Source organism: Solea senegalensis, linkage group LG7 (assembly GCF_019176455.1).
Source record: "Solea senegalensis isolate Sse05_10M linkage group LG7, IFAPA_SoseM_1, whole genome shotgun sequence".
Taxonomy (NCBI): domain Eukaryota; kingdom Metazoa; phylum Chordata; class Actinopteri; order Pleuronectiformes; family Soleidae; genus Solea; species Solea senegalensis.
In genome coordinates this window covers 18,580,305-18,589,787 of record NC_058027.1, presented here as the reverse complement: position 1 = coordinate 18,589,787, position 9,483 = coordinate 18,580,305, and positions in this window count along the sequence as shown.

Here is a 9,483-nt window from a genome sequence, read left to right as displayed (position 1 = left end):
CATTTTGGAAAATGTTATATATTTTAGAATACTAATACCTTTTTTTTTGTTTTGGTTTCTAGATAAAAAAAGTTGTCTTTCTTTGTTGTATTTTACACATGCCAATGCCTGTTCATTATATGAATGTTTTTGTTGTTGTTTTTTTTGCTTTTAAAAGATGAAGTCTGAGACAGTTTAAGATAAATGAACATATTACATTAATAAATTTAGTTTTGTGATGCACTTTACTCTTCCTGTAGTCATTTAACGCTGACAGAGATAATTGTTCAGTTTTGACTTCCTGTTTACTGCGGTTGACGTCAAGCGTCCAGTAGTTATTAATAATCCTTAGATGTGATGTAAATGGAAATGTTTTTGATTGCTCCCCCACACCCACAGCAGTGGCTGCACGCACCGATGCACACACCCACATGAAAATAGTCTTATAACGTTGCTCCTTTGAACGTAAGCAAACATCGACAATGTGTAAAATGTGACCGTTTCTGTGCCACGGGCCCAGCTGGATGGAAAACACATTCTCGCACTTAATTACACTCATCAGATCAAATCATGCTTCCATTTAACGTATCCCACCCATTCCTTCCAATAAACAAATTTGCCGTAATTCAAGGCTCTTTTGCCTCACTCACTGGTCCTGAGTCATCCCTTCTGTCCACAAAGTGAGAACCTGAAAAGCTGCAGACGAGGTGATTTGTTTCCTCGACTTTAAGTATTAACTTTGAATGCTTCTGCAAACATGAGCATGAACGTCACGACGTTCAGTGTGAGGCGGTTGAGATACAAATTTTCTGGCATGAGTCTGTGAAGCGCTTTTTGATCTTATTCCTCTGATCTGCTGGCTCTCATGGGGGAGGCAATGGAAATGAGATTTTATTGATCTTCTGCTGACTCTCCCAGGTTCCCTGCATCAGTTGGTGAACAGCTTAATATCTACGTCTGACACAGAGACAAGACAGAAGTTTGACCTCGTCTAAAACCAGTCACCCACTGTCACAGTTCCTGGCATTTAAATTCGTCCTGTGCTACCACATGTGATCAGATCTGGCGTTTATTCAGATATTAATGTCATGTCTGTTTGTGAGAACAACATTGTAAACAGTTCTGCTCTAAAATGAATGACATGTCCCAATGAATTAAGGGAATATTCGTGATGCATGATTTCACACAGATTTTATTTCCGCCCATCCAAAGGTCCCACTGTTCGAGTTAATTGTTTATACATTATAGACAACCCTTCATTTATACGAGAGTTAAAAACACAAAAGAGGACTAGAATGAAGCAGAGCCAAGTTATAAAGATTTAGCACACACACACACACACACACACACACACACACACACACACACACACACACACACACACACATATATAATATTTGAGTCTTGTTGGTCTGTTAGCATCACTGGTGTTGTGTTGGTAACACCTGTTACGCGTTACCTCATCAGTTCACTATATATTCTCCACTCACCTCACAGTCTGTGATTGTCTTTTTTTCCCAGTTTCTCTGTGTTTGAAACATCCGCTGTGAGCCATTTGTGTTTGGCTGTCTTTGATTTGTTTACTTGTCCCTCATGTGACGTCACTGCAGTAAATTGGGTTTTTGAATTCTACCTTTTTACACCGTTCCATGTAAATTTAAAAAAAAAAAGGAAATAACAGGGAAATGACTGTGAAAGACTTAGTGTAGACTTCTACTGTATTCACATGACTTCCCACTCCCTTTTCCAAAACAAAGAGCGGAGTGAATGTCTGTCTCATGCAAAGACCGAAGAATAAAACAAGTGCTATTTCTCTTCTCAGTCAGCATCAGTTCCTGACTCACTGACCCTGAACAAACCCTCCACTGGTCTGTCTGTCTGTCTGTCTGTCTGTTTTTTGGCACTATTGATCCACTATGTGGCAGCTGATCTACCTGTCTGGAATAATCCCCTCAGAACTAGAGTGTTAGACACAGTACTGTCAGTGTCTTATTCTACATCGTGAGGGGAACAGGCATCAGTGACGTGGAACATGAAACTGTCTCTGTCAACCATTAAATGTGTGTAATGATCTCCAGCCTCACAGGGCGCTAACATCCTCCACATTACGCAGCAGTGAGCCTCTGTGACTCACTCCTTAAGACCGATGCTGCGTCGATGCCTCCACCAGCCCACAGTCTGACATTTACTGCCTGTCACTGTGCACCTGCTTTCATCTGAGGACACAGCAGGACCCTGCGTCCTGAGGGTTGAGGGGACGTGTCCTCCTTTCTGTGCGATACCACGAAAGGAATTGGACGTTAAACTGTTCCAATTACACAAACGAGCCAGTTGTTTTTCAGCAGTGCGATGACAAAGGCATCAACATCCTTTTTGCTTTGCAATTATATAAAGTCATGTTTTTGGAAAATGGTCAGTATTTATATATAATGGCTCATAAGCTTGTCAGTATTTTAAAGTAAAAAACAAGACTTGATTAATAGATGATTTTATAATTAAATATTGACATCCCAGAATGACTGCAGCCCCCCAACTGGTGCTGACATTTAAAGTCATCAGTGTTTATTGTTTCATTTGTTTCCTCCAGCCCTGTGGTATGGAGAATGGAGTAGATGATGAATGAATGAATGAATGAATGAATGAATTTGTTCCCTTTTGATAGATTACTCTGACATTGTGTTTCTTTCATAATTATCTGTAACAACATCTGTTGAACATTTGACTTTTCATCGCGTCAAACTTTAATTTGTCCAGGTGGTTCTCGCCACATCTTGGCCACACTCTGCTCTGCCACCACTCAGCATCCGGATCAATAGAACATGTGTAGCCCAGGAACCAGAGGTGCAAGAAATAAAGCCTTTTCAGGAATGCAACTACTGTTAAACCTTAAATTAGTGGCTTTAAAATCTTTTTGATTGGTCGGTTTGCAGTGTTTCAGTTCAGTGTGTGAGGCTATGCAGTGAAAGATCTGGTAAACTCAGATTTACAACAATTACTACTTGTACCAGTGGAGGGCGCTGTTGCTTTAACTGCAGTTGAACTCAATTATTATTCTAAAGGGTATGAAATGTCTCTGCTTCCCTCTAATCTATGCACTCACAACCGATTCTTTGGCACAGATGAAGAAGTCTGCTGAGGAGAAAACAGGACATGTCAATAATGCACAGCTTTCTGTTCTGGAAGAGGAAAATCCTCCTCTGTGTCCACTCACTGACAACTTTATTAAGTTCACCTGTTCTACTGCTGATCAGTCGCTCACATGGCAGAGACTCAGTGGATGCACACATATAGACACGGTCAAGAAAACCTGCTGCAGCATAAACTGATCATCAGAAGACGACTGAAGTGACTCTATCAGCACACCAGATGAGTTAGTCTGAGTTTTTTTATGCACTTTTATTCGGAGTTATTCTGAGCAATGTGTGTTTATTAAAGTGTGTATTATGATGCAGACCACACAGCTCCACCCTGACATACAGCACATACCACTAATTACTGAGACACCACACAGATGATTGAACCATAAGCTCTTTTATCATCCCACTAATGAACCCATTAAAATGTCATGCCATGACACAGAAACAACAAATGACCTCTATTATACTACATAAATACACAAGCGGGACACAGTGTTTACATGCTCCATCACTTTCTGCCTTTGGTGTTTGTTTTAGTGCGACATAAATCTGTTTATATTCACACGCACATTAGTGAAAGTGATGAAAGGAGGGCAACCGGGAAAGGTTGTTTATGATCAAGCAATGTTTGACTCTTAAACAGTCATTAAAAAAACGAGCATTTTCCCACATTTATAGTCATTCTAACTCTTTATTTATCATATCTCTTGAAATGATGCACGAGTTCCTGGCAAAAATCACATATGATTCATAATAAAACTTCTTAGTGTTTCTCTCTAGTGGATCTGTGAGGTAATACAAGAAAAGTAAACCTGTGAAATGGTTTTGTCAGGTCAGATACAACTGTAGTGTGTGTGTGTGTGTGTGAGAGTGAGCTGTTATAGGAAACCAGAAATCAAAACCAGTTTTCCTTTGTTTGATGAATCACTTTTGTCTTTAATCAGTTTCAGACACACACACATAATCAGAGACGTCCAGGTGAAAGCACTTGTCTCCACCACAGTTATACAGTAAGACCACATTTCAGCTACATCATGTCAAAACAAACACACACACACACACACACACACACACACACACACACGCACACACGCAGCCCCTCTGGTCTTTTGAGGGTAAAATCCTCATGATTGTGATGTTACATGCAAGAAAATATGGAGTCCTCTCTCTTTCTCTGTGTGTGTGTGTGTGTGTGTGTGTCCAGATGTTAGTGGGACTGTCAGCACAAACATCTGGAGCCCAATCCTGGTGCAGGATCAGAGAAGCCGAGCGAACATCAGATGAGCCCCCGTTTCTTTATTAGAGCTCTCAGTGAACATGATTAATGAACGCTGCGTCTCGGTTAGACCGAGTTTCACGCCTCCTTGTGCCAGCTCAGAAGTTTTAGCGGCTCCATCTCAAGTTGCTCTGGGCCCTGCAATCGTAGCATGGTCAGAGGTCTCCAGTCCATCAGCAGCAGATCAAATGCCTGCTGAATCCAAACGGACAGGGACGTCGTTCAGGCTGTAGACGGACACGGGCAGGGAAAAAGAAAGTAATGAGTAAATAATGTGATTCTTGAGAGGGCATAAACTTGTACTTTTTTCTACACAGCAACTCAACACTAAATATACGTTTTAGTGAGAAAATTAGACGGAGGTAAAACACCCAGGTCCAGCTTCAACTGTGTTTTGGATAACTATGACCTGGATGAATGAGAATCCACACAGAATTAAACCATTTGCAAAAGCACATTCCCTCAAACGAAGGCCCTGCTTGTCAAACTCCACACAAATACAAACATACAAATATAATCAACGCTGCAATTGTATGATAAAAGGACAAAGAATCCGTTTTTTTTAATAAATGTATGACATTATATGTAAAAAGTAAACTTTTCGGTGATGTGCTGTTTATGAGCCTCTTGTTCTGTGACTGCTGGTCTTATCTCACCACTCTCTGTCCTCTGTGTCCCTCCTCTTTTCCCTCCTCTTCCTCATACACCTCCTTCACTAACTCCTGTCTCCAAAGTTGTTCTCCATTGCTGAGCACAGCAAAGAGCAAACCTGACTCCTCGAGTGATCTGATGTGTCGCCACATGTGCATTCTGAGTTCAGGGGAAGGCAAATTGAATGCAGGGTTTCAGTGGCAGCTTTCTTTTTTGCAGCAATTTACACACAACAACTTTGACCGTTTTGAATTATGTGTCTAATGTAGAGAAGTGTGTTTGATGTTTTTGGAAAACACAGTTGTGCAAATCTGGGCTGACTCCTTTTGTGTCCATTTATATTTTAGTGTGTAAGCACCTCCTAAGGACATGTCCCCTACTGAGAGCAAAACTGCAACATTCAAAAAAAAACAACCCCACCAACCTCAGATAATCTGAAATGTGTTGACCCATGAGAGAAATATCACATTAACCTGCTCTCCCCTCCAAAAAGTGAAATCACCTGGCCTTTAAGCCAATCACTTAAAACGCACTAGAAACATAATATGTGTAAAACTATACACCATATATCACGACCTGCACCAAACGGTCCCTGCTGTGCATTCGGAGGGACAGCAGGCGCAGGACTGCAGCTGCAGCCAGAGCTACAATGAAGATGTGTTAAAGACCGCGAGGCCCAAATATTCCAGAGCAGCTGGACTCAGTGTGTCTCTCTCTTCTATGTGTAAACAATGAGCCAGGCAATATTAAGCAACAACACATGACGCTTGTTTCTAGTCAAACTTTCTCTCCATCGTTGTCGAACACATTGTGTTTTGAACTTCCCCGAAATGTCGGCAGTGTTTGAGGATACTTTGGAATGGCGCGATTAGTGCGATGTGTCGGCCCGGGCGAGTTTCAAAGAATCCCGAGGACCTCATTTTGTGTGAGTGGAGATTTGTTTTCCGGATTTTAATTGAGGAGGAAAAATGAATGAGTAAATAAACTCCCACTTCCAAGTTGTCCACATTTGAACTATTATCGGGATATAGTGGAAGCAGTTTAAGGTCCAAATCGTGAAAAACAAGAATCTCTTCTTTTGTGCATAAAAGAAGAAAAATGGTTTCTTCTCATGAATGAAGAACTTGACAAATATTGTGCAACACTTTTTTAAGGGGTTTTAAGGGGGAGTGACGTCGATAGGAGGAAAGAGAGAGAACGACCAACAACTTGCAATCAAACACAAAATAGGTATTTTCTGCAGGAGTTAGAAATATCTAAATCAAATCAATGCCCTCATTTTATTGTACTGGGATAACTGTGCACACTGTATTTGCTCACGACCACGGTGAGAGCTGTGGATTCTGCTGAGCAGCAGACGACACTGACTCTGCATCACCTCAGCTCTGTTCGCCTGCCAAAGGAAATAAATAAATAAAAATAGGAGTGAGCCAGTGATGGAAGTCAGATGATTATGTGACACGATGATGTTACTGGAAACATTTCAAGCTCAGCATACGATGCACGGAGAGAGCCAGCTGCAAGAGTCTCCAAAGTGTTAAGCATTATGCATCGGTCGATGTTCTCAGACCATACCATACTGAGCCTTTAAGAGCCTCAATCTTAATCTCACCCAGAACTGTTTTGAATTAAACACAGATTACAGCTCATTAAGTGCCATCTTGTTTCACTTGAGGATTCACATTAAAGTCATGGCACCGTGGCCAGAGATGATGTGACCAGTTTAGCTTGAGATGAAAAGCTGCAGTCAATTGTTCTGGCTAAATCAAGTGGCAGACTGTGTGTTTATTGTCATGACTGTGGATTTGCAGATCCCATTAACCCCTTTGTCCCCCGTGAGCCCCGATCCCTTCTCTGTCTGTGCTGCGTGAATCTCAGTGGGAGGTGACGGTCAGGCTGCACAGTGATACAGACCACACACATGTGTCTGTGCGCTCACAGTCCTATGCCCCACACACACACACACACACACACACACACACACACACACACACACACACACACACACACACACACACACACACACACACACACACACACACACACACACACACACACACACACACACACACACACACACACACTGCCGCCTGTTTCTCATAAGAAGAGGCGGCAAACTCTCAAAAACAATCTTTTGGAGAAGTTTATATAATTAAGTAAATGTAAAAAGCTCAGGGAAATCTCCTTTTCTCAAGAACATGATAACCAGAGACTGGCACCAGCTTGATGATTGAAACAGCAGTTAATTATTATTATTTATTTTGATAATAATCTGCTCCTAAATCACCACCGAGCATCAATTCTCTTAATCTCCATTTTCTGTTTTCTGTTGAGACTAAAGCAACAATAAAGTCATTTATCAACCTCAGCATATCAATTATGTTTCTACAAACTGAAGATCTCACCAAGCCGTAAACAAAACAATGTTTATAGACATGTTTTTAAATCTTTAAAGCCTGGCAGTTAGCTGTTTGATATCTGCAATTGATCTGAGACAAGAAATTGAAATGCATTGTATTTCCAAACGATGATTATTATTGATTGATTACTGATTAATTCAGTATTATATTATAAACTCTCTTTGTTAGCACAAGTAATTCATCTTTCTGGTATTTTTTTGATTTCCCCCCCAATGTATTCTCCTCCAATATCTTCTTTCCATATATTGTTTGCACAAGTATTTAAAATTCTTGTTCCCCCGCATCTGCGTAAATAAATGATAAAACTGTCAACATTTGCACATATCGTGCTGGAACATGAAAATGAAATGAAAACAGCCTTTTACAGACATTATTTAACTGTGTAACATGAGTTTCAGCAGAATTAGGTAACAGCAACACGGTCGATTTCAAAATTCCCCTATTCCCAGAACTGACTGCAGCATGTGACTTGATAACATCTTACAGTAAGAGCACATTTCTGCTTCCCCGTCTCTCATCAAAGGAAAGAACAATTATATTTCAATTATGTTTCACACACGAGACAGTCCTTTGATCAACACTCTCTGCAGTCGCCCATCAGCACATGTCTCCCATTAATGTGATCAAGTGCATCCAATTCATGCCTGCTTGTTCAAATCATTGTTTCTTAATGACACAACTTCCATCTGCATTTTATCACGATGACGACTCTCATGGAGGAGATTTACAGGGAACAGTAAAGAGCACCAAATAATTAAAGCAAACATTTACACAGAGGGTTTTTGCCCCCCGTCCCCATCTGCTCATGTTTACTGCTACCTTTACAGATTCAAAATCAACATTTTCAAGCTGCCTGTTCTGTAGAATAAAGCCAGCCTTGTTAAAGAGTGCAGGATTTATTTGTTGCCTGAAGTCCAATTGGTATGTAAAAGTGTTTAAAAAGCATTGCACATAATCTGTATTTGGTCTCAAAGCTTTGAGCTGTAAAATCTGCACGGACAAGTGCCTGGTCGTCCTCATAAATTCAATTATTGGAGGGGGCTTTTTATTTGGGTCAGTGACCATGGGAACACTGCAAGTCTATTTTGGACAATCTGTAGGCGAGTTAAAGGCAGCTGTAAAACAACAGGTAGTTCCAACCCACCAGTTTGAGTGGCCAAAGACGAATAATTCCCCATCAACAGAGCTGGTGTTGCTCTTCAAAGGAGGAACATGGCTGCCATTCAAAGCCGTTTAGTGTGGATCGTAAATCCTGATTCATCAGACATCAGCCACCCCGCAGAAATAAGAGTGGCAGCTCCAACGCATGTCTTAATGTGTTATGATGGGAAAATGTGAACTCTCACTGTTGTTTACCAATTGTACGCTTGTACGCAATTAATCAAACAAAGTGAAAACACAGGTTGTGTAGTAACAGACGGCTTCTCAACTAGACGCGGATATGAACGATCATTATTACAACACAGAGGCACTACAAGATTATTTGCCCAATTTTACCCATGATTCACAGTTGCCACTGCGCAAGCTCACCTGAGGCACAGCTGATCTCACTGATAGCTGGGCGGTGTCGTGCGCAGTTATATATACAGGTGCGGTGATTGCGCTCTCCTTCTGTTTCCGCTTCCTCTCTCCAGTGGTGGCTGCAGCGTTCTTTGCGTGCGCAAAATGCGCATTGGGAACGTGTTCTCCGCTCGATGCAGTGGCTGATCAGCGGTCCGCTGGAGGCTCTCCTGCGGGCAGACTCGTAAACGGAAGGTAGGTCGGCGTTGTCACTGAGCTCCCTGTTAACTGTTGCCGTGCACGCAGCGCGGCCCCGCGGAGTGGGTTTTTAAGTGAAATTTTGGATGAGTCATTAATTAATTTTCATTTAAACTAATAATATGCCTTTGTTTTGCCAGAGGCTCTGGTGATGGTGCAGCTTGGTCACCACACTCTGGATTTGGCTGCTGTTTTGGCTCTGTTGATTTTCCTGGTCCTGGTTTAGGCCTTTAGGTCTAGTTTTCCTCCTTGTGTTGGTCGG